General features: G+C 41.5%; 1 protein-coding gene across 1 annotated transcript in view; it reads left to right on the top strand.

The window, feature by feature from the left end:
* The first annotated feature begins 6027 nt into the window (after positions 1–6027).
* The window catches only part of LOC134344749 (apolipoprotein D-like), a 52528-nt gene continuing 32260 nt past the window's right edge, over positions 6028–26295 (top strand). The window contains exon 1 of the mRNA XM_063044834.1: positions 6028–6077. The gene's annotated coding sequence lies outside the window, so the exon portion shown is untranslated. The remainder of the gene's footprint in view (positions 6078–26295) is intronic.

Here is a 26295-nt window from a genome sequence, read left to right as displayed (position 1 = left end):
GCTTCCAGGGTCTCGTTACCTCGAGTGTCGTGTGTGTGTCCTGCCTTAGCGAACCTGTCCCTTTTTATCCCCCTGCTGGGGTATCGCCTGTCCATCACTTCAAACAGTTCAGGGTTCAAAGGGGGAGCCGCTCTTGACAGCTTCCTCCTTCTGTTACTCTCTCTCCTGTCCCTTCATTACACATCTCCAAATGCTGCTCCATTGTTTTCCTTATCTCTCTCTCTCCTGAAGACAGTGGCAGACCAACTGCTGATCACACAGGACAGCTAACATCTTAATCTATGTGTATTCTTGTCACAGTATGAACATAGAATTCTCCAACTTCCGGTAATTCCCTCCCCCTCCCTTCTCCCATTCCAGTTTCACTCTGCCCCTCCCCCAGCTGCCTACTACCTCTCTCTTGGTTCTGCCTCCTTCTACTACCCATTGTGTTTTCCCCTATTCCTTCTTCACCTTTCCTGCCATTCCCCTCCCTGCTTCCCCTCACCCACCCCTTTATCTTTCCCCTTACTGGTTTTTCACCTGGCACCTACCAGCCTTCTCCTTCCTACCCTCCCCCCACCTTCTTTATAGGGCCTCTGCCCCTTCCCCCTACAGTCCCGACGAAGGGTTCCGGCCCAAAACGTTGACTGATCGTTTCCACGGATGCTGCCTGACCTGCTGAGTTCCTCCAGCATGTTGTGAGTGTTGCTTTGACCCCAGCATCTACAGAGTATTTTGTGTAAAGGAAAGGAGCAGCTCAGTGCAAGGCCAAGTCTGGAAATATGCTATTTCCAGCAGCCGAGAATCAGGTCATTAGGGTTTTGGGGTTTCTCAGGAGAATCAGGGACTCAGATGCAACAAAGGTTGAATTGGAGTGTTGGTGTACAAGGAAAAATTAAGGAATAGGGCCTGAAGAAAGGCTGCCCAAGCTTCTAGAGTAAGGAACCAGTTACTACAGTTAGGTAAGTAAATTTTTTAAAAAGGTCCTATTTAAGTTGGTTTCCCTGTCCTGAACAGGAAGAGGTTACTGCTGCAGAGAAAGGATTACAAGAAAAACCTGGTAAAATCAATTCAGTGCTTGTTTATTTTTTTACTTATTTACTTTTTAAATTCTTTGCACAATTTGCCTTCTTTTACACATTGGTTATGTGTTATTTATAGTTTTGCATAAATACTATTGTACTTCTTTATTTTCCTGTAAGTGCCTGCAAGAAAACAAATCTCAAGGTAGTATATGGTGACATATATGCACTTTGATAATACACTTACTTTGAAATTTGACCCAGAAGTTGGCACAATCATATTCCATTAAATGTATGAAAAAAAATGTCATACATCCAGCACCGAAACAACTACCTGAATTCCTAGGCTATGCTATTTTCAAAATGCTGAGCAGTGGGGTTTTCTCAATCTGTTGGATGGGTACAAAATGATTTCAAACGTTTAATGAAATGTCGGCTTTCAGAAGGATGAAATGCAAAGGGTTGGGAGCTAGGTTACAGCAATATAAAGCATTGCTTACATTGTCACCTAGAGTTCATTTTGGTAACTACAATTAACCTTATTTACACTTAAATATTCCAGGGCCTCTCAGGCACTCAGCAAAAGGCACCCAACAGCTCAACACGAGAAGGCTCTCTGTGAAACCTGGTGTCTTGAGGTGGGCTTCTCTGATAGAAGCTCAGTTTTAACAAATGCCAATTGTTTTTTAAGTAGTAATCGATATTGAGGAAAAGGTCTGTAGGTGTCCAGGATACATGTGGATGAATTGCACTGTGTGAGAACCTACAAAAGCAAGAGTCATAATTGATATTTGATTAAAAAAAGCAGATGTCCTGACTGGCATTCAGGCATTTCCATGGCAATTTATTCTTCAGATGGGGAGTGAATAATTGATGACACAGGGATTAATTAAAAGCGGCCAATTTCTTTTCAAGAGAAGTCGCAGACCACAGAATTGGTTACACACAACTGACCCACTGTTGTGAGCACTTATAATACCATGATGAACTTGAGGTCAAAGGCACCCGGCTTCCAGGAAGGTGCCTTGACAATGGGGGGGGGGTGTGTGAGAGAGTAAAAGGGTACTCACCCATTGGGAATTGGGATTGGTGGGGTGGGAGGGGGGTAGCAGGTTGCTCATGCCACTGAAGGATCTTTGGACTAGTATCTCAGTAAGTGGTGGCAAGCTGTTTAATTAGTAATATTACATAGAGTCATAGAATATGGGTTGAGTTTAATGATCTGACTTCTAACTATCCTGGAATCCACCTGTAAATGACCTCCAGACATTAAATTCTAAGCTGTTTTTCCATTGGAAATAGAAATAATTGTATTGAACTTTGAACACAGAACATAGAACGGTGCAGCACAGGAATGGGCCATCCAGCCCATGATGTCTGCACCAACCATTATGCTATTTTAAACTGCACACTATCTATATTCCCCTAATTTTCTGCCTGTTAATGAACCTATCTGGATGATTCTTAAAGGTGGCTTTATACCTGCTTCCATCATCTCTCTCGGTAGACCCTTACAGGTCCCCACCACTCTGTGTACAAAAAAACTTGCCCTGCACACCTCCTTTAAACTTTCCCCCTCTAACTTCACAGCTATTCCCTTGAGTATGTGATATTTCCATCCTAGGAACGAGACTCTATCTACCCCTACGCTAACAAGATACTTGCAATGCTTTCAGAGTTTCAGAATGTGCAAATAAGCAACTGCCTACAGGTGTCAGCCTTGGCTAAGCGATAGACCTTGTGGTTCTGGGTTACAGGTTTGAACTTTATTCCAGATACCATCTCTGCAGATACTTCAGTCCAACAGTTGTGAAATACTGCAGATTCAGCAAAGCCATATTAAAGGAAGAACCTATCTGCACTGTCTGGTGAATAATAAAGATCACATGATTTATTTTCAGGCAAAATAGTATGATCTTCTTGCTGGGTAATTATACTTAAAGCATTGTGCCGACAGCAGGTTATTTGAACTATGGGCTTTATTGATTTGAGCAAATCGTCTTTTGCATTTCACTACATTCAGAACAATCATTTAACATTGAGCTTCAAGGCTCGCCTAGATAAGCAGGGTAATTCCATGCAGTCCACCAAGATTTTAGCATTGGATTTCAAGTAGATTATGAGTCACTTTAGCTAAGAAGTAGACTATTAAGCATGCCAAGATCATATTAATTCAGTAGAACATCTAGTCAGTCCCATTCTCCTTCTCCTGCTACTTTCTTCATTCCCAGTTGGGCCAAGAACATACTGGCTAAGGAAGTGCACTGAGTACTTCCACTCTGCCCATTACTCTGACATTATCCCTATTGCTATTTAAATAATGAAAGTTCTCCGATAATGCCACCTTACAGTTCTTGCACAACACTATACAGTTGGCCCTCCTTATCCGCGGGAGATTGGTTCCGGGACCCCCCGCGGATACCCAAAAACGCGGATGCTCAAGTCCATTATATAAAATGGTGTGGTATTTGTATATAGCCTAGGCACATGCTCCCGTATACTTTAAATCATCTCTAGATTACTTATAATACCTAATACAATGTAAATGCTATGTAAATAGTTGTTATACTGTATTGTTTAGGGAATAATGACAAGAAAAAAATGCTCAAACGAGTGCTGGAGAGAGAACTTCCGGGTTTTCCTGATTGTGGTTGGTTGAATCCGGGCATGCAGAACCCACGGATAAAGAGGGCCGACTGTAATTTTCTCCCTCTCACTATTTGAATGATTTTAGAATACTCCAGTGGCATCTTCTTGCACTTTTTATGCTTGCACTTCTAAATCTGTCTTTGCTTCTCAAGCATATCCTGTGTCCTAACTCCACAATGTCTTCCCTAATCATTTCTGCCCCCCCATCTCCCTTTTTAAGTATGCTATCTTTTCTGAATATTTTGCACGTCTAAATATTAATCACCTGGTCCTTATCATTTATAAGCCACAATTCTGATGTTGCCTCTACAACATCCACATGGTTACTCACATTTGTAGTTCATTCTTCTTACTTCATTATACTTTGTACATTTACACAAATACATTCTAAACCTCTTTTATTCTTCATAAGCCTGCTTTTAGTCTATCTCTATCCAACAGAGTCTTGGGAAATTTGAAAGACATTAAGGAGGGTAGTAAGTGCTCATTAAATGGTAAGAGGGGCAGTGAAGGGGGGATGTTGGAAATTACTTGCATGGAAAGGAGTGATCTGAAGTGTGGATAGATGTTTGGGAATGAAAAAGGCAATTGTAAGATGTAGAAGTGATCCCTAGAAAGGTAGCATGTCCTGAGAGGGAGAAAGGAATGGGGATGGGTGATGGTGGTGGGGAGCGGGGAAGGGGGAGAGCAACTGAGAAAGAGGAAAGTGATTGAGAAGGTATATGGTAGATAGACATGGTCTTTGGCAGGTGATCACATTGCAACAAACTGGTCACCTCCAAAGATCTCTTTAAGGATAGTTGATTAAGATACACGTGCACTATATTCCAATAAGCCTGAATCTTGGCCAGCTGGTTTCTACATTTACTGATACAGCACATGCATCACATATCTTGAATGATGCTTTGGTGTCTGTTTCCCACCTGAAAAGCATTGGTCGTTCAATGTCAGTCAAAACGTACATTAATTAAAATCACCAATGTTTATACAAATCAAAGCATGAGTGGTAAGATTTGAGAGACCTGAGCAGTGGAAGTCCCAGGTTCAAAGCTGCTATCTTGTCAGGAGTTCGAAAAGGTTGTGTTAAAAACTTGAGTTTGAGAACTAACTTGAATCTGAGTAATACTCTTTGATAAAAATGACGATCAAGAAGATTTGCCAGAGAAAATGCTACCTTGCTCTTTGTTGCTTTACTAATCTGTATCCACCATGAAGACATAGGAGACTGCAGTTAAAAGCTGTTTGGGGACAATGTTTCTTTATGAGATGTACATATTTTTCTAACAACAATAACAATTACCTTTATAATGTTGAGAAAATATACATGGTCAATTTATGAACTGTTCTGCATTTTCTGGCATGGTGCAATAGAATTAAAAATAATGTTGCACTTTACAACATTCTGGTTTATATGAGTTCTCTTTAGATAAAACACACAATGTTTTAACTATCTTTCTTTGTTTAGACATTTGCTCGTGTAACCAATAATCTGAATGCACTGAAGTCTAAGTCCAGCACACAGGTCATCAGCAACATGAAAGCTATACCCAACGCCCTTGTGGAAAAGGGAGGAGTTGTGGCAATTCATCCCCTTGGATTCTAAGCAATTCACTGTTTAACAAGTTTTAATGCAATTGAATTCTTGGTGCATAATACAATAAAGACACTTTCAGCCCACTTGAATAACATTAATACATCAGTCAATAGGCTGCTTTGCAAATTTAGCCTCAAAAGTCTAGTTTAAAACTAAATGTCTGCCTGATCTTTACTTAACTCCTTAGGGTAATGAATTTTCCCTTTCCTAAGATGTTTGTCCAACTTGCGGTTGAATTAGTTATCAAATTAATCTTCTTGGAGAGTTATCATTATCACTGATGATAGGTTATTACAGATCACTGACGGGTTGAGATCTAGAGAAGTGGTATTTTTGTGAGTACATCTGCGAAGTTTTTAATTGTAAAGACTCACATTTGTCCACGATACTCATGGAATTATAGAAATGTATAGAACAAAACAGCACCAGCCAGCCCACCTCATCCACATAGGCAGTCATGCCTATCTATGCTAATCCAGTTTAGCTGTATTGGCCCCATATGCCTCTATACCAGGGGTTCCCAGCCTTTTTTATGACCTGGCTCCTACCATTAACTGAGGGGTCTGCTCTGTACCTTTCCTATTTAAGTACCTGTCACAAATATCTTTTAAGTGTTTGTAACTGTATCTGCCTCCATCACCTTCTTTGCCAACTCACTTCAAATATTCACCACCCTCTCTTTGGATTCCTCGCCCTCAGATCCCCTTTAAATGTTTCCATGGTCCCTGCCGTTCTGAACTCTTCTGCCCTGGGAAGCAAATTCTTACCATCTATCTATCTACACCTCCTCATAATGTTGGAAATCTCTACAAGATCACTCCTGCATTCCGGTAAGAATAAACGCAGCCTATCCATATCTCTTTATAGCTACAGCCCTTCATTCCAGGAAACATCCGTGTCAATATCTTCCGCACTCTTTCCATTGCTACCCTTTAATGATGCTCTTTGATGCTAGTAATAATATGGTTAAGTGAAATCCCACACATACAAAAATCTCTGCGGTAACCTTTTGTCAGCTGATGACTGCACACGTTGTGTGAAACATGCTTTTACAGGTTTTGATGCCACTGAAGCCTCTGAGGATATTAGAGAACCATCTGTTATTCTTTTATACAGTAAACCATTAGTAGGCTATTAAAGCAACTACAAGCATGTTTGGACAAGTACAGCAGCCTTGCAATCAGGTGCTTCAAACTACATTTAATGAGACCCAAGGGTACAAATTTACCCTTTTGATTTTTTAGTTGTGTTTGTGAAGGGATAATCTGCTTTGTAAATTACTTTGGAACGCACTCTTCCTGTGAGAGAAGTTTCTGCGGCTATCTGATGTTCCGTCCCGTAAACATGGTATGGAGCTATGAAGCTCTTCCACTTAGTGTCCACAACTATACAACTTCAGCAGATGTTTTCACTAGCTGTTTGCTGTACAAGAGTCCTGAGGATGAGATTTAACCCTAACCACCCCATCCCCCAAATTTCCATTTTAAACTGCTCCTCATATCATTTTAAAACCTCTAGATGATCCCTCCTCAGCATCCTGTAATCCACTGAGAATAAATCTAGCCTATCCACCTCTCTTTATAACTAACCCCTTCAGTTTGGGTAATATCCTTGTGAATGTCTTGTGATAACAGGGATGGGCATGGGCCAGAAGCTGGGTATCTGAAATTTTCAGATCAGGGTCAGAAGATGGCATACTGTTTTAACAAGTGGTCTGTGTAGGAAAGTCAGATGTACTAGATGTGAAAAAGACTTTTGACCAGAAGATACCCAAACAGAAATGGATGTTATTCTCCTTCCTAGGAGCCCGTTTGTGACTCTAACCAGCCATTCTTTCCTTCTAAGTTTGGGCAGGTACAAGCAGGGATTTGAGAAGTAAGACACAAGAGCTTTTCTTAGTCTCTGCAAGGAGTAAATGCTGAGGCTTCAGGATGCATTAGTCGGACCACATTTGAAGTATCGTCAGCAGTTATAGCCCCAGGTCTGAGAAAGGCTGTGTTGGCATTGGAGCTGCTTTAATGGAGGTGTACGAGAATGATCTCAGGTATTAAAGGGCTAACGTATGAGGATGCTTCATGGCTCTGGGCCCGTACACATTGGAAGTTAGACGAATGATGGGGGAATCTCATTGAAACCTTCTGAATATTGAAAGGCTTAGATAGAATGGACATGGAGATGATGTTTCCAATAGTGAGAGAGTATGGGATCAGAGGGCATAGCCTCAGAATTGGAGGACATCACTTTAGAACAGATATGAGAAAGAATTTCTTTAGTCAGAGCATGGTGAATCTGTGGAGTTTACTGCCACAGATGGCTGTGGAGGCAAAGTTATTGGGAATATTGAAAACGGAGCTTGATAGGTTCGTGATTAGTAAGAGTGTCAAAGTTTATGGAAGTTTTGAAGTAGAATGGGTTGAGGGGAAAATAAATCAGCTGTGATCAAATGGGGAACAGACCTGACGGGCTGAAAGGCCTAATTCTGCTCCTATGACTTATGGCAGGTTGTTCCCTGCCTGGGTTCCATGGATCCCTTGCTTAATGGTATTGGTCCATTAAAAGGTTGTGAACCCCTGTCTTATATTGGGATTTTTGGATATTGTAAAATATTGTAAAAGATCTAGCAATGACTTAAATATTTTCTGTTAAGGTAGTAAGGTGCTGGAGATTTCATTTCAGGAGTATGTATTTGCACAAAGGAATATAGGAATTTTAAGGAAAATTAATATTTATCTAGAAGGAAAATTTATCAATTCATTTGACAAAGAAGAAAAGGCAATTTTGTAACATCTGAGATCTGCCTTCATTTTCTATTTTAAAACCACTTTTAATAGAAAAGGAACACTAATTGGAGGCGATGTGGAAAACCGCCCTGTTGAATGGAAATATCTGCCTCACGTGGATCTTGATCTTACTGTTTATCTGATCCGTGCTGTTTTTCTGGTACCTCTTTATTGTAGCACCTGTCAGAATAAACAACTGTGCAGTGAATTTTGCTTCAAATAGAGCTGTATATTAAAATAAAAATCTAACTAGTTCATTCTGACTTGAGGGGTGATGCTCATCTTCCTGGAGGGCTTTGCCCTCTTACCCGTTCCCTCAGGATTCATTTTGTATTCTATATTACAACAGACATAGTGGCGCTTACTAGCATGATATGCTTTCGAGTATTTCACTGTACATTCCTCCCTACTATAAGATCATACGACAGGTACAGAATTAAGCCATTTGAACCATTAAGTCTGTTCCACCATTGAACCATAGCTGAATTATTATTCCTCTCAACTCAGTTCTCCTGCTTTCTCCCTGAAACCTTTGACATGCCTCAGTAGTCCTACTATCCATGTACCTATCCAACCTTCTCATGGAAGTTAAAATTGATCTTGTGCTGACAGCTCATTGCACACTTTCACGACCCTTTGAGTGAAGAAGTTTCTCCTCATGTTCCCCTTGAACTTTTCACCTTTCACCCTTAACACATCGACCTCTGGTTGTACTTCCACCCATCCTCAGTGGAAAGAGCCTGCTTGCACTTACCTTATCTACAGCCCTCTTAATTTTGTACAACTCTGTCTCCTCTCAATCTTCTTTGTTCTAAAGAGGGCAGCTATGGAGTCATAAGTAGCTAGCCATCTGGACACAAGCTGGGGTCTGATCAGCCCCGGCTGGGTCACCTGGAGGAGGTTGTATGATGTTGAAAGGCCCGAAACACCCGATGATTCCAGGAACATCACTGAAGATATGTCCAGAAGCATCAGTAGATGTATGTACTCAGCTAAAGAATACAGCCTTAATCTACAGAGTCTTTCCTTATAACTCACATCCCCCAGGCCTGGCAATATCCTTGTAAGTCTTTGCTACACTCTTTCAACTTTGTTTACATCTTTCCCATTGGTAGGTGACCAAAACTGCACACAATATTCCAAATTAGGCTTCAAAATGTCTTATACAACTACAATATAACAACCCATCTCTTGTACTCAATACATTGATTTATGAAGGCCAATGTGCTAAAATGTTTCTTTATGACCCTTTCTACCTGTGGCTCAACTTTCAACAAATTATGTACCTGTATTTCCAGATCCCTTTGTTCTACCACACTCTCCAATGCCCTACCGTTCACTGTGTAAGACCTACCCCCAAAGAGTTCCAACAATCTGTCAGGCAAGATTTCCCTCAAGGAAATCATGTTGACTCTTTTATTGTGAGCCCCTAAGTATCCCAAAACCTCATCTTTGGAATGACATTTATGATTTTCCAGTCCCCTGGAACCATTTCAGAAATGAGTGATTCTTTTAAGGTGATTACTAATGGCCCCACAATCTCCAGCTATTCCTTTTAGAACCCTGTGGTGGAGTCCATCTGGTGACCCATCTACCTTCAGACCTTTTAGAATAACGAGAAGTGGTCTCATTGAAATATAGAGAATTCTTAGGAGGGCTTGACCAGGAAAATGATAGGAACATGTTTCCCTTCACGAGAGAGCCCACAACCAGGTTATTTGTAATTACTTGTCCCAGAAAGTTGTGGAGGCTAAAATATACAATTGGTATGGTAATCGTGGATCATGGGGTAATGGCAGGAAAGTGGACAAGGAAAATTAGATCAGCTGTATTCTTGCTGAATGGCAGAATAGGTTTGAAAGGCTAAGTAACCTGTTCCTATTCCTATTTCTTATTATGGAGCAAACAGATAATATCATTAGAGTGAAAATCATTTCACCTGTAGCATATAAATGGAAATGTTTGTTGTTGATACTGATCTGTTCAATTGACTATAACGTGTATACCAGGGGAAGAAGATCACCCAGTTATGTGAAAGGATGGATATGTTTGTGTTTCACATCCGAAAAGAAAAATTTCAGAGATGAAGTTTTAAAAACATATTATAAAGGTTCTATCAGAGTAAATACACTAAGAGTGTTTCTAAATGTGGGGAGAGAGCAAAACGAGAAGCCAAGAGCATAACATAATGACCAAGAAATGAAATAGGAATTTCTTCACCCAAAGAGTGAATAGAGTTGGTAACTTGGAGTAGTTTGAAGAAGTGATGCTATGTAATTGTGAAAGGGAGAAGGAAATTCTAAGGGTTATGTTGATAGAGTTGGCAAAGAAAGATGGAAGAATGCTTGATTATAATGTTCACATTGGCATGGACTGTTTGGGCCTGTTTTTGCACTGCCTACTCTTAATGAAGAGCAGTCTCTTTTGTAGATTGCTAGACCTTTGATAGAACAAATGAAATTTGAACAAATAATATCTTTTAGATGTCACAATGAAAAGCAATTAAAAATACATGCTGAGTAGCCACTTTATTAGGTACACCTGTACACCTGCTCATTACTGCAAATATCTCATCAGCCAATCACGTCTCTGAAACTGCTGATCTCCTGGGACTTTCGCGCACAACAGTCTCTAGACTTTACAGAGAATGGTACAATTAACTAAAACCATCCAGTGTGCGGCAGTTCTGTAGGAGAAAGCACCTTGTTAATGAGAGAGGTCAGAGTAGAATGGCCAGACTTGTACAAGGTGAGAGGAAGGGGACAGTAACTCAAACAACAACACTTTATAATAGTGGTGCGCAGAAGAGCATCTCTGAATGCAGAACATGTCAAACCTTGAACTGGATGGGCTACAGCAGCAGAAGACCATGAACAGACACTCATTGGCCTCTTTATTAGCTGCAGGAGGTACCATGTAATTGGACCATGATGAAACGTGGCAACAGAATTTTAATCACTGATTTTCATTTCATTACCAGCCCAATAACATGAAAAGGTAATGTGAAATCTGTCAATACTCAAGTTAATCCAGCTGATTCTCATGAACCAGACCCACACCTTATATTCCGTCTGGGTAGCCTCCAACCTGATGGCATAATCATTGACTTCTCTAACTTCCGCTAATGCCCCACCTCCCCCTCATACCCCATCCGTTATTTATTTTTATACACACATTCTTTCTCTCACTCTCCTTTTTCTCCCTCTGTCCCTCTGACTATACCCCTTGCCCATCCTCTGGTTCCTCCCCCCCCCTTGTCTTTCTCTCTGGGCCTCCTGTCCCATGATCCTCTCGTATCCCTTTTGCCAATCACCTGTCCAGCTCTTGGCTCCATCCCTCCCCCTCCTGTCTTCTCCTATCATTTTGGATCTCCCCCTCCCCCTCCCACTTTCAAATCTCTTATTAACTCTTCCTTCAGTTAGTCCTGATGAAGGGTCTCAGCCTGAAACGTCGACTGTACCTCTTCCTAGAGATGCTGCCTGGCCTGCTGCGTTCACCAGCAACTTTGTTGTGTGTTGCTTGAATTTTCAGCATCTGCAGAATTCCTGTTGTTTGCGTTCCTAACAACAGGCATAATTTTAACTCTCCAGCTTGAATGCAAGCAGGATCTTCAGATGTGTTTAGATTAAGGATTTATGAGCTGGTGTTTTTAATACATTGGTTTTTCTTGGATAGGCAAAACAATTGCTGAAAGTTAGTAGAAGTTTAGACTTAAGTCTACAGATCATTTATGAGCTGGTGTTTTTAATACATTGTTTTTCTTGGATAAGCAAAACAACTGCTGAAAGTTAGTAGAAGTTTAGACTTAAGTCTACAGATCAGCTACTTATATGCCATCATCTGAGCCAAGTCCAGTTCCAGTCAAGGGTCAGAACACTACTCTTTTCCCACTGAATCAACTGCTATTCAGGACCCTGCAGTGCTGTCATAGACCCTGTCAGGTATCCCTGGATTATCATTCACAATCTCCCAGATACAAAGAACTGCAAATTCATCCACCCAACCTATGAACTACCAATCTAGTGTCCAAGCCGTTATTTCCACATGACAAAGAAGGAGGCAGCTCAGGCTACTGAGTCTATGCAGATTCACAGCAACCCCATTGCCCTGCTAATTAGATTACTTAACCTAGATTCCGGGGTAAATACAGTAGGCAATTAAATTTCATGTGTTTGGCGGGAGGACAAAGGGAATGAACTGGACTGGACTGTATTAAGGGATTCATCTTCAAGTCTGAATGAGTATGCCACAGCTGTCACTGCATTAAAACCTGTGTGGATGAGTGTGTGCCTATGAAAATGCACTGTACATACCCAAATCAAAAGCCATGGATGAACCAGGAGTTTCATAGTCTGCTGTGGTCTATTTCTATGACATTCAACTCTAGTGAACCAGATCCACAAAAGAAAACCAGGTATGACTTGCTGAGGTTTACTTCAAGAGCTTCGGAACAATTCCAATCGAGCCTGGAGGCAACATCGGATGCATGTCAACTCTGGCAGGGTTTGCAGGCCATCACTTCCTACAAAGCGAAACCCAACATCATGAATGGCAGTAATGTTTCACTCCTAAACAAGCTCAATGCCTTCTATGCTGGCTTTGAAAGAGATAATAAAACTACAGCCTTAAATATACCCATGGACTTGGCCTCCACCAGTATGTTGCAGAGCATTCCACAGGTTCACTGCTCTCTTGCTAAAAAAATTCCTCCTTACCTCTGTTCTAAAAGGTCATCTTCAATTTTGAGGATGTGCCCTCTAGTTCTGGATACCCACACCAAAGGAAGTATCCTCCCCACATGCATCTTATCTAGTCCTTTCAACATTCAGTGGGTTTCAATGAGACCCCAAGTATTCTTCTAAATTCCAGTGAATACAGGCCCAAAGATGCTAACTGCTTCTCATATGTTAACAATTTCATTCCTAGAATCATCCTCGTGAATCTCCGGTGGACTCTCTCCAATGACAACACATCCTTTCTGAAAATATGGGGCCCAAAACTGTTGACAATACTCCAATTGCAACCTAACTAGTATTTTATAATGCCTTAGCATTATCTTGTTGCTTTTATATTCTATTCCGCTTGAAGTAAATGCCAACATTGCATTTGCTTTCTTTATCACAAACTGAACCTGTAAATTAACGTTCTGTGGGCTCTTGCACGAGGACTCCTATGTCCCTCTGCATCTCTGATGTTTGAACCTTCTCCCCATTTAGATAATTGTCCGCACTATTGTTCCTTTTACCAAAATGCATTGTCAAACACTTCCCAACACAGTATTCCATCTGCCACTTTTTAGCCCATTCTTCCAGTTGTCTAAGTCCTGCTGCAATCACATTGCTTCCTCAGCACTACCTACCCCTCCACCTATCTTTGTATCATCTGCAAACTTTGCCACAAAGCCATCAATTCTATTATTCAAATCATTGACAAACAATGTGAAAAATAACAGTCCCAATACTGTCCCCTGAGAAATACCACTAGTCACTGGCAGACAACCAGAAGAGGCCCCTTTTATTCCCACTCACTGCCTCTTGCCTGTCAGCCATTCCTCTATCCGTGCCAATATCTTTCCTGTAACACCATAGGATTTTATCTTGTTAAGCAGCCTCATATGTGGCACCTTATCAAACGTCTTCTGAAAAGTAAATGAGATCTATGGCCTCTCTTTTATCCAACCTTCCTTTTACCTTCTTGAAGAATTCTAACAGATTTGTCTGGCAAGATTTCGCCTTTACAGAAACCATGCCATCTTTGACCTATTTTATCATTAGTCTGCAAGTACCCTGAAACCTCATCCTTAATAATAGATTCCAACACTTTCCCAACCACTGAGGTCAGGCTAACTGGCCTATAATTTCCTTTCTTTTGCCTTCTTCCCTTCTTAAAGAGTGGTGTGACATTTGTAATCTTCCAGTCCTCTGGGACCATGCCAGAATCAGGTGACTCTTGAAAGATCATGACCAATGTATCGTTATCTCTTCAGTCATCTCTCTCAGGACTCTGAGAGGTAGTCCATCTGGTCCAGGTCACTTTTTCACCTTAAGACCTTTGAGTTTGCCCAGCATATTTTCCTTTAATAGTAATGGCACTCACTCCTGATCCCTGACACTCACAGTCCTCTGACACACTGCTAGTGTCTTTCATGGTGAAGACTGAAGGAATGCACTCATTAAATTCTTCTGCCGTTTCTTTGTCTCCCATTACTACCTCACTAACATCATTTTCCAGTGGTCCAATATCAACTCTACTCTTCATATAACTGAAAGAAATTTGGTATCCTACTTCATATTATTGACTAGTTTGCCATTATATTGCATCTTTTCCCTTCTTTTATCTTTTTTAGTTGCCCTTTGTTGGATTTTAAAAGCTTCCCAATCATTTAACCCCACTCACTTTTGTTACCTTATAACCTCTTTCCTTGGCTTTTATATAGTCCTTAACTTCCTTTGTCAGCCACGGTTGCCTACCCTTGTCATTTGATAACTTCTTTCTCTGTGGGGCATATCTATCCTGTGCCTTGTGAACTATTTCCAGAAACTTCAGCCACCTCTGCTGTGCCGTCATCCCTGCCAGTATGCTCCTCAAATCCACCTGGGCAAGCTCCTCTGTAATTCCCTTTATTCCATTGCAATACTGATGAATGTGAGTTATGCTTCTCCCTCTCCAGTTGCAGTATGAATTCAATCATATTATGATCACTGCCTCCTAAGTGTTCCTTTATGTTAAGCTCCCTAATAAGATTTGGGGTATTATACTACACAAAGTTTGTACATCTAATTTAAGATAGCCTTTCCCCTAGTAGGCTCAACCACAAGCTACTCTAAAAGCCATATTGTAGGCATTCAACAAATACCCTCTCTTGCGATCTGACACCAATCTAATTTTCCCAATTCCCTTGCATATTGAAGTCCCCCCATTACAATTGTTTCATTACCCTTATTACATGCCTTTTCCAGCACCCTTTGCAATCTTAACTCTACATCTTGACTACTATTAAAAGTCTATATATGGTTCCCATAATGATTTTTTTACCCTTGCAGTTTCTTAACTCCACCAACAAAGATACAACATTCTCTGACCCTATGTCACCTCTTTGTAAAGATGTAATTCTATCTCTTACCAACAGAGCCACACCACCGCCTATGCCTTTCTCAAGTCCTTTCGATACGAAGTGTAGCCTTTGATATTAAACTTCCAACTATGGCCTTCTTTCAGCCACAACTAGTGATGCCCACAATGGCATACTGACCAAGTCAACATATTGATGACATGTCACATGGTGCTGAAGAAGTTTTGTGTGATAAACTGAAAAACAACAGCTTCTCTATGCAGGTTGATGGTGAGTCGACAGATTTCACCAATACTTGTCATGTTGTAGCATTTATAAGATTTGTAAATGATAGTGAATTTTAAGAAAACCTTTTGTGTTGCAAAGAGCTGCCTGAAACAAACAAAGGCCAAGATATGCTTAATATTTTGTCTTCGTACCTGCAAACAAAAAGTCTGTGTTGATGAAATAAAAGAAGTTCTGGATGATGCTACGAAAATGGCTAACTTTATTAAACAAAGACCAGTTCACTCGAGGATGCTTTAAGAACTGTGTGAAAGCCTGGACAAAGGGCACACCAATCTCCTACTACATACAGAAATCCGGTGGCTTAGCAGAGGAAGAGTTCTCAAGTGGTTGTATGAGCTGAAAGGTGAACCATGGGCGTACTTTCAAGAAAATAGGCCAGATTTTGCTGAGTGGTTTGAAGATGACGAATGGCTGCAGAAACTAGCTTACTTAGAAGACAGTTTTCATCTTATGAACCAGTTGAACAATGTTCTGGAGAAAATCTTTTGACTTCAACCAACAAGATTCTTGGACTTAAAAGGAAACTGAATCTTTGGATAAATTCTGTTGCAAAAGGAAATCTTGAAATGTTTCCACTGCTGCTTGGGCTAGAGAGAAAGGAAGGATATTAGAAAGTTGCAAATTTTATTGAAAAACCACCTGGAAGAACTGCAGAATAAAATTGAACAGCGTTTTTCCTCCCTTTCAACACAAGTATATGACTGGATGAGGGACCCTTTCTCTGAATTTTCTGCTCAGCCTGAGAACTTGACTTTGGAGAAGAGGAAGAACTTTGGGAGCTGTAGTCTGCTTGTGCAGTCAAGATGAGATTTACTGACCTGCCCCTGGGAAAGTTCTGGATTTCTATGAAAGAAGCGTATCCTGCCATTCATAGTAAAGCAATGAACATGTTGCCGCTGTTTTCAACTTCTTACAGTACTTGCGCGAACAAGCTTTTTCTTGTTTAACAAGCATCAAAAGCAAGGATAGAAATCACCTTATATCAGTTGAAAGTGAAATCCACGTGTGCTTATCGTAATTTTGACCCAGAATTGAGAATTTGCGCAGCAAAAAAAAAAGCACAGGTTACACATGCTAGGCCTATATTTGAGCCTAATCATGACACTTAATAAGAAAATGGTTTTTTTCAAAGCCTTGGATAAAATTGTGCATTAGGCTATATTTTAATTTGTAATGCTTTGGCTTATGGTTTTTCGTAACTTTACTTTTCAACATTGCCAATAAATGTTCATGTAAATAGCATTAATTAAAATCAACTTACAACCTTGGCATAAGTTAAATTTAAGGAGCCTGTCTTTAAAGAAATTAAATCCCATTTTGACTTAAGCCAGTTATGTAACAGAAATTTATTATGTTTGCCTTATGAGTTTTTCAAATTTATGAGAGGGAGAGAAAGAGGTTAATTTCAAGAAAGGTTGGCTAATAGTTCATTCTCTACACAAAAGAGAATTGACAATTATTTTTGGATTATTATTTCTATAACTTACTGATTATGCTAACATACTGTGAGCTGTAGATATAATAATTTGTACACAGGGATTTTCTGAGACCTGAAAATTATTTCAGGGTTCCTCCAGGGGAAAAAGGTTGAGAAAGGCTGCTCTACGCCCATGACCATGTGGCTAGGCATAGCTCAAGTGCCATCTATAAATCTGCTGATGATACAACCATTGTTGGCAGAATTTCAGATGGTGATGAGAAGGCGTACAGGAGCGAGATGTAACAACTAGTGGACTCATGTCGCAACAACAACCTTGCACTCAACATCAGTAAGACCAAAGAACTGATTGTGGATTTCAGAAAGGGTAAAATGAAGGCACGTATACCAGTCTTCAGAGAGGGATCAGACATGGAAAGGGTGAACAATTTCAAGTTCCTGGGTGTCAATATCTCTGAGGACCTAACCTGGGCCTGACATATTGATGCAGCTATAAAGAAGGCTATACAGCAGTTGTATTTCATTGGGAGTTTGAGGAGACTTGGCATGTCACCAAAGACGCTGACAAATTTCTTTCAATGTACCATGGAGGGCATCCTAACTGGGAATATCTCCTTCAGGTATGGGGGGGTGGGGGAAGGGTGCTACAGCACAGGGTCGAACCAAGTGGCAGAAAGTTGTAAACAGTTGGCTCCATCAAGGGCACTAGCCTTTCTAGTATCCAGGACATCTTCAGGGAGCAGTGCCTCAAAAAGGCAGTGACCATCTTTAAGCTCCTGCATTACCTAGGACCCTAGGACATGTCCTCCTGAAATTGCTACCATCAGGGAGGAGGTACAGAAGTCTGAAGGCACATACTCAACAATTCAGGAATAGCTGCTTCCCCTCTGTCATCTGATTTCTAAATGGACGAAGAAGATGGCAGAGTTTGTCACTGAAGTGTTGTTTATAATGGATACCTGTACCCAGCTTGAAGCCCGAGAAGTGTTTATTCGATCTAAGTTTGTTCAACCTCTTTTAGCCTGGGAAACATCCTGGTGAACTTCTTCTGCATCCTCTCCATAGTCTCCACATCTTTCTTGTAAGGTGGGAGCAGAACTGTATTCAGTACTGCAAATGTGACCTCACAAAAGATGTATACAGCGTGACATGTCACTTTCAGCGAGCTGTGGACGCACCCCCAGCTCCCTCTGTATATGAATGCTCCTCATTGTCCTTTCATTTACTGTGCTGTACATTTTCCGCTTGCATATGACTTCCCAAAATGCATCATTTCGCATTCATCTCGATTAAACCCTCTCTGTCATTTCTCTGCACAAATTTTAAACTGATCCTTCACAACCTTCTTTCTTAACTGCAACTCTGCTAATTTTTGTGTTGTCTGAACATAAAGGAATCAGTCGACCCGCATTTCATCCAAATAATTTATATATACACTCAGTGGCCACTTTATTAGCTACACCTCTACACCAGCTCGTAAATGCATGTATCGAATCATGTGGCAGCAAATCAATGCATAAGAGCATGCAGACATGGTCAAGAGGTTCAGTTGTTGATCAGACCAAACACTAGAATAGGGAAGAAATGTGATCCATGTGACTTTGGCCAGATGAAGTGGGCTGAGTAACTCAGAGACTGCTGATCTCCAGAGATTTTCACGATAACAGTCTCTAGAGTTTACAGAGAATGGCACGATAAATTTTAAAAAATTCTGTGGGAGAACATGCCTTGTTAATGAGAGAGGTCAGAGTAGAATGGCCAGACTGGTTCAAGCTGACAGAAAGGTGAAAGTAACTCAAACAACAACACTTTATAACAGTGGTGGGCCAAGGAGCATCTCTGAATGCATAACATGTCAAACCTTGAAGAGGATGGGCTACAGCAGCAGATGACCACGAACATATACTCAGTGGCCACTTTATTAGATACAGGAGGTACAGTACCTAATAGAACGGCCACTGATTGTATATATCATAATCCCTGCAGAACTTCACTGGTTCCATTCAGAATAACACCACTCCACTGCTCTGTCTTCCATGGCCAAACCAATTTAGAATCCAATCTATTGTGCCTCTGTGGGTCCCATGTGCCTTAATCCTCTGGTACTTTATACTTTATACTTTATTGTCGCCAAACAATTGATGCTAGAACGTACAATCATCACAGCGATATTTGATTTTGCTCTTCCCGCTCCCTGGATTACAAATACTAAATATTAAAAATAGTAAAAATTAGTAAGTATTAAAAATTTAAATTATAAATCATAAATAGAAAATAGAAAAACAGGAAGTAAGGTAGTGCAAAAAAACCGAGAGGCAGGTCCAGATATTTGGAGGGTAGGGCCCAGATCCGGGCCAGGATCTGTTCAGCAGTCGTATCACAGTTGGAAAGAAGCTGTTCCTAAACCTGGCCGTAGGAGTTTTCAAGCTCCTGAGAAAGCTCCTCCGCAACTGTGACTCGGCTTAAGGACTTGTTTCAGCCAGGAGCCCGGCCCTCCTACCATGAGGGGTGTTGATGATTGCTTTATTAAAATTCATGTAGACAATACTGTCTTGCCCTCATCAATCATCTATGTCACCTCCGCAGGACACTCAATCAAATCTGTAAGAAATGACCACCTTGCACAAGTCAGTCTCAGACTCACTCTTGTGAATCTTCTCTACACTACTCTTCATTGGTCTTCAAATGTCTCAGCAGTGTGAGCTGGGCCTGAAGTCTCCTCAGAACTGCCTCTGCCATACTAAATATATGGCAAATTGAGAAAGATAACCATTTCCCCCTTACCATTCCCTTATTGATGCTCCGTGGCATTGTTTGGAGTAACACAAAACTCTGCTGCTTCCATGCAGTCTCAACCCTAATGAGGACTGGAAAGACAAACAAACCCACAAGATATTACACCTAGGGAGAAACTAAGGGCAAGGACTCCCTGCCTTGGATATCGCACATCTCTGAACTGCATCAGCAAGAATCATCACAGATCTGGGTAAGTGAGAGGACGCAAGGTAATAATAAGTTCAAAAAGCAAACCACTGGGTGAACTCAGTGGGTCAGGCACCATTTGTGGAGGGAAATGGTGGACAATTGACATTTGGGGTTGAGTCTTTTCATCTCCCAGTTTTGCTCAGATGTTGCCTGACTCACTAAGCTCCTCTAACAGTTGTTTATTTTGTTCCAGGCTTCAGCACCTGCAGTCTCTTGTGTCTTAATTATAGCAGCATTTGGGATGACATAGTAGCACAGTGGAGCTGCTGCCTGACAGCTCGTGACTTGGGTTCAACTCCAGCCACTGGCGCTGTCTTTGTGGAGTTTGCGCATTCTGATTGTGACTGGGTGTGGGTTTCACTTGAGTCCTCTGGTTTACTCCAACATGCCCAAGATACTTGGTCAGCAGTTTTGCAGCTAGTGCAACGTTATTATAGCAACAGTGGCCCAGGTTTAATTTGCACCACCGGCAGTAAGGGGTTTGTACGTTCTCCCCGTGGGTTTCCTCTGGGTGCTCCAGTTTCCTCCCACAGTCCAAAGGCGCACAGGATGCTAGGTTTATTGGTCACGTGGGTGTAAATCAGTGGCACAAGCTTGTAGCTCTAAAAATATGCTGGGAGGGTTACTGGGCACTGTAAATAACCCCTTGTGTGCAGGTGAGTGGTAAAATCTAGCTCTGGGCAGGGGAGGATGGGAGCTGACGGGAACACAGGTAGAGTAAAAGGGGATCAATGGGAATGCCAGCATCTGCAGGTTTTCTCGTGTCAATGTAGTGCAGAATTGATGGGCTGAAGGCCCTATTTCCCATGCTGCTTGACACTGAGATGACTTTGAGATTTTTACAACAGCAAAGGGATGATGGAAGTGTGTAGACGCAAAGCTTTAAAGGTGGTAGAGCAAGGTTATGAAATAGCTGAGCACTGCCGTACATTTGGTAAAAAGGGGGATTAAATGCAGAAACAAAGAAGTCGTGTTAGATCTCAACAGCGAACTTTTTTGGGGGAGAAGAGGCGTTCTGCTAGAGAAACTCAGTGGATCAGAGTGATAGAGTTAAACAGCACAAGGATAGGCCCTCCACCCAAACTGGTCATGCTGACCAAGATTCCCATCTACTGGTCTCATTTGGCCCTGTTTGACACTTAGCTCGTTAAACCTTTCCTGTGCATGTACCTGTTCAAATACCTTTCAGATGTTTTTATTATACCTGCTTCAAACACTTCCTCTGACAGCCCATTCTATGTGCTGTCCAGTTTCTGGGTGAAAAGGTTGCCCCTCTTAAATGTCTTTCATCTCACCTTAAATCTGTACCCTTCAGTTCTTGATTATACAACCCTGATTACACACTCACCCTATCTGTGCCCTCATAATTTTATACAAATCTATAATATTACTCTAAATTCTCCGACACGATGTTCAAATGAAAAAAAGTCCCAACCTATTTCAATTTCTCTCCGTAACCCACTCCCTCGAGTCCAATATTGAGCAACTTTTCTGGGGAAAAGGATACTTCAGGTTGAAACACTACATTGGTGTTTTACTTCAAGTTCTGGCATCTTGTGTCTTTATTTTAGGAAAGATCCCAAATTTTAGCATGGAGCACAGAGGAGGTTTACTTGAATGATCTCAGAGATAAGAATGAGATTGAAGCATCTTGACAATGTGTTTTTTTGAGTATATAATTGAAGTGGTAAGTATGGAGATATTGTTGCCATCTGCACGTGAACCAGAGGTCATGCATTGAAATAGTTTTCAGATGAACAGACAGGAAATGAGAAGAATCTAAACACAAGAGATTCTGCAGATGCTGGAAATACAGAGTAGCACACACAAAATGCTGGAGGAACTCAGCAGGTCAGGCAGCATCTATGGAAATGAATAAACTGTTGATGTTTTGGTCCTAGACCCTTCATCAGGATAAATGTCAACTGTTTATTACTCTCCCTAGATGCTGCCTGACCTACTGAGTTCCTCCAGCATTTTGTGTAGAAGAAGACTCTATTTTGCACTATCTGGATTTGATTTGATTTATTTCATTTAGAGATACAGTATAGAGTGATAACATGCTCTTCCAGCCCAATGAGCCTCTGGTCTAATTACACCCACGTGGCCAATTAACTCACTAACCTCTAAGTCTTTGGAATGTTTATTTTATTTTATTCAGACATACAGTGTAGAAAAGGCCCTTCCAGCCCCTGGAGCTGTGCTGCCTAGCATTTAACCATGGGTCAATTTACAATAACCAATTAGGCAACTAACCGTACGTCTTTGGTCTGTGGAAGGAAACTCGAGCACCTGGAGAAAACCCATGTATTCCACGGGGAGGACATACAAACTCCTTACTGAGGATGCCGGGATTAAACTCTGAACTCTGATGCCCTGAGCTGTAATAGCGTTGTGCTAACCACGACGCTACCATGGCCAACGTGGGAGGAAACCGGAGCACCTGGAGGAAGCCCATGTAGTCATGGGGAGAATGCACAAGCTCCTTACAGACAGTGATGGGAGTTGGACCTCAGTTGCTGGCATTGTAATAATGTTATTCTAACCTCTATGCTGCCGTGCCTCCCCTATCTGCTTCTTAAGCAATCCATCGAAATTGAGAATGGCTTTGTTTACTCCAACTTTATGGGTTGTGAGGTCATGGATGAGCCTTTGCTCAAACGCAGACCCTTGTACAGATGAGGTGAGACATTCCTAATGGGTATTTGGGTCACTTGTTAGGTGATGCACTCCTCAGGGGTTTCGCATGCAACTGATTCATGGAGTTGTACGCAATATCTTCTCTGCTTTTCCTTCTCTAAAGAGACATGAAGTTATCCAGAGAAGAATCAAAATGATCAAATTGTCACCTTGAGCTAGTCCCATTTCTCTGCGTTTGGCCAATATCCCTTTAGCCTTCTCCTATCCAGGTACCTATCTAAGTTACTGTGGAACATCGTAGTTTTTCTTCCTCTGGCAGCTAATTCCAAATCTCCATCATACTGTGTGAAAAAGTTGCCTCTTAGATCTCTTTTAAATCCTTTCTCTCTCATCTTAAGCCTATGCCTTCCAGTTTAACACTCCCTTGCCCTGGGACAAAGATTGTAATCATTCACCCTATCTATGCCCCTCATGGTTTTATAAATCTCCACAAGGTCACCCCTCACCCTCCTCTGTGCCAGGGAGAAAAGCTGCAGCCTATTCAGTCTCGCTTTATAATTTAAGGTTCTGATAACACCCTCAGGAGTCTTTTCTGCACACCTTCCAACTTTATGATATCCTTCTTAGAGCCAGTTGACCAGAAAGTCACACGGTACTCCAAGACTCAGCAATGCATTATAGTATTCTAACAACAGGAATTCTGCAGATGCTGGAAATTCAAGCAACACACATCAAAGTTGCTGGTGAACACAGCAGGCCAGGCAGCATCTCTAGGAAGAGGTACAGTCGACGTTTCAGACCGAGACCCTTCGTCAGGACTCATTATTCTAACCAAGTATTCTAACCAAGGTTTTGTACAGTGGTAGCATGATATCCCAGTTCCTGTATTTAATGCCCTGAGTAATGAAGGCAAGCATGCCAAATGCTTTCTTCACCACCCTGCCTACTTGTGTCTTCACTTTCGGGGAACAATGTACATTTGTACATGTTCCCCTAGGTCTCTCTATTCTACAGTACTTTCCAGAGTCCTACTGCTGTGTAAGTCCTGCTCTGGTTTAACTTACCAAAGTACAACATCTTGCACTTGTCTGAGTCAAAGCTCATCTGCCAGTCTAAGATCCCCAGTTGATCTATATTCCATTGTAATTTTAGATAGCTGTTTTCACTGTCCATATTACCAATTTTGGAATCATTTGCAAACTTACTTACCCTGCCTACCATGGAGGGATTGTGATAAAAATCGGAACCATGAAGGGAGCAATCATTCCTTTGGGAATATTCTATCAAACTCCCAATAGCAGCAGACACTGAGGTACAGATTGGAAGACAGTTTTTGCAAAGATGCAAAAATAACAGGGTTGTTGTCATGCATGACTTCAACTTCCCTGCTTAGATGGGACAGAATTTGTTAGGCGTGTCCAGGAAGGATTCCTGACATAATACGTTGAGTGGCCAGACAAGTATGGGAAAGAAACACACATAAAATGCTGGAGGAATTCAGCAGGCCAGGCAGCTTCAATGGAAATGGGTTGGATTTCCAGCATCTGCAGATTTTCTCTTGTCTGAAAGGTAGGAAGGGCGAATCACAATGCCATTAGTGAGGAACTTGGGAGTGTAAATTGCAAACAGATGTACTCAGGAAAAATTTGGAGTGAGGGGTTCTGAATTGGTTTGTCCAAAGACATGGAAAGGATGGCAGGCTAATGGAGCTATGGTTGACAAGAGATATGGAATCTCTAGTCAAGAAGTAGAAAGAAGCTTTCTTAAGGTTTAGGGAGCAAGGATTAGTCAGAGTGCAAGAGCGTTACAGTGTAGCCAGGAAGGAACTGAAGAATGAACCTAGGACAGCTAGAAGGGGGCATGAGAAGGCTTGGTGAACAGGATTAAAGAATATCCCAAGATGTAATACATAAATGTGAAAACCAGAAGGATGACTAGAGTGAGGGTAGTACTGATCAGTGATAAAAGGAGCAAGCATGTGTCTGGAGTCAGAAGTGGTAGGCGAGGTCCTTCATGAATACTTTGCTTCAGTAGTCACCAGTGAAAGGGACCTTGACAAATGTGAGGACAGCACAGAACAGGCTTACATGCTAGAGTATGTTGACATTAAGGAAGGGACTGTGCTGGAACTTTGGAAAAAATATTAGGACAGATGAGACCCCGGGGCTGGTCAGGACAGTCCACAGGTTACTAAAGGAAGAAACGGCAATAACCTTTGGTCCTCACTGCCAAAGGAGGGTGGCAAATTCTATTCCTTCGTTCAAGAAAGGTGATAGGGATAACCCTGGGAATTATAGACCAGTGAGTCCTACGTCAGTGGTGGGCCAATTATTGGACAGGATTCTTAGAGACAGGATTTGTGTGCATTTGGAGAAACATAATCAGATTTGGGATAGTCAGCATGTCTCTGTGAGGGGCAGATCATTCTTCATGAACCTGGTTGAATTCTTCGAGGAAGTCACAAAACAAATTAATGAAGACACAGTGGTGGACATGGTGTATTTGGATTTCAGAAAGGCATTTGACATGGTTCTCCATGGTAGGCTCATTGAGATAGTCATGAGGCATGGGATCCAGGGAAACTGAGCTGCATGAATTCAGAATTGGCTTGCCCACAGAAGGCAGAGGGCTGGTAGATGGAGAGTATTCTGCCTGAAACTCAGTGACCAGTATTGCTCCATGGGGATCTGTTCTGGAGCCCCTGCTCTTCATGATTTTTATAAATGACTTGGAAGAGAGGGTTAGTAAGTATGCAGATGATACAAAGGTTGGTGGCATTGTGGATAGTGTAGAAGGTTGTCATAAGTTACAACAGGGCATTGATAGAAGCAGAGCTGGGCTGAGAAGTGGCAGATAGAGTTCAACTGGGAAAAGTAGGAAGTGATTCATGGAGTTCAAAGTTCAAATTTCAAAGTAAAAATATTATCAGAATACATACTGTACATACAACCCTGAGATTCTTTTTCTGTGGGTATACTTATCAAATTTATAGAGTAGTAGCTGTAAACAGGATCAAATGACAACAAGCCGTACAAATGCAGATATAAATAAATAACAATAAATAATAACATGGACGGCACGGACTAGAAGGGCTGAGATGGCTTGTTTCCATGCTGTACTTGTTATATGGTCATATGGAAATAACAAGATTAAAAAGTCCTTAAAATCGGACTGCGAACTCCAGAAGCAGAATGAGAGTAGTTCTCCCCTTTTGTTCAAGAGCCTGACGGTTGAGGTGTAGTAACTGTTCTTGAAGCTGGTTTGCGAGTCCTGAGGCACCTATACCTTCTATTGATGGCAGCAGCGAGACAGGAGCATGGCCTGGGTGCTGAGGATCTTGGATGATGGATGCTGCTTTTCTGTGGCAATGTTTCATGTAGATGTGCTCAATGGTTGGGAGGGTTTTACCCATGATGCACTGGGCCAAATCCACCACCTTTTGTCGGATTTTCTCCTCAAGGGCACTGGTATTCCATACCAAGCCATAGTGAAGCCAGTCATAGCACATCTATAGAAGTTTCTATCACACATCTATAGAGGTTTTTCAAGGTTTTTGATGACATGACAAACCTCTGTAGACTCCTGAGGAAGAAAATGTGTTGTTGTGCTTTCTTTGCAATTATATTTATATGATGGGTCTTGGACAGGTCCTCCGAGATATTAACATCCAGGAATTTATAGTTACTGACTCTCTCCACCTCTGATACTCCGGTGAATACTGGCTTATGAACCTGTTTTCCCTTTCCTGAAGTCTACAATCAGTAGTCTTGTTGACATTGAGTGAGAGGTTGTTGTTTTCACACCACTCAGCCAAATGTTCAATCTCCCTCCTGTATGCTGATTCA

Source organism: Mobula hypostoma, chromosome 4, assembly GCF_963921235.1.
Source record: "Mobula hypostoma chromosome 4, sMobHyp1.1, whole genome shotgun sequence".
In the NCBI taxonomy this organism is placed as follows: Eukaryota; Metazoa; Chordata; class Chondrichthyes; order Myliobatiformes; family Myliobatidae; genus Mobula; species Mobula hypostoma.
The sequence above is the reverse complement of the archived record's forward strand: the minus strand, read 5'-3'. Positions and strand labels throughout refer to the sequence as shown.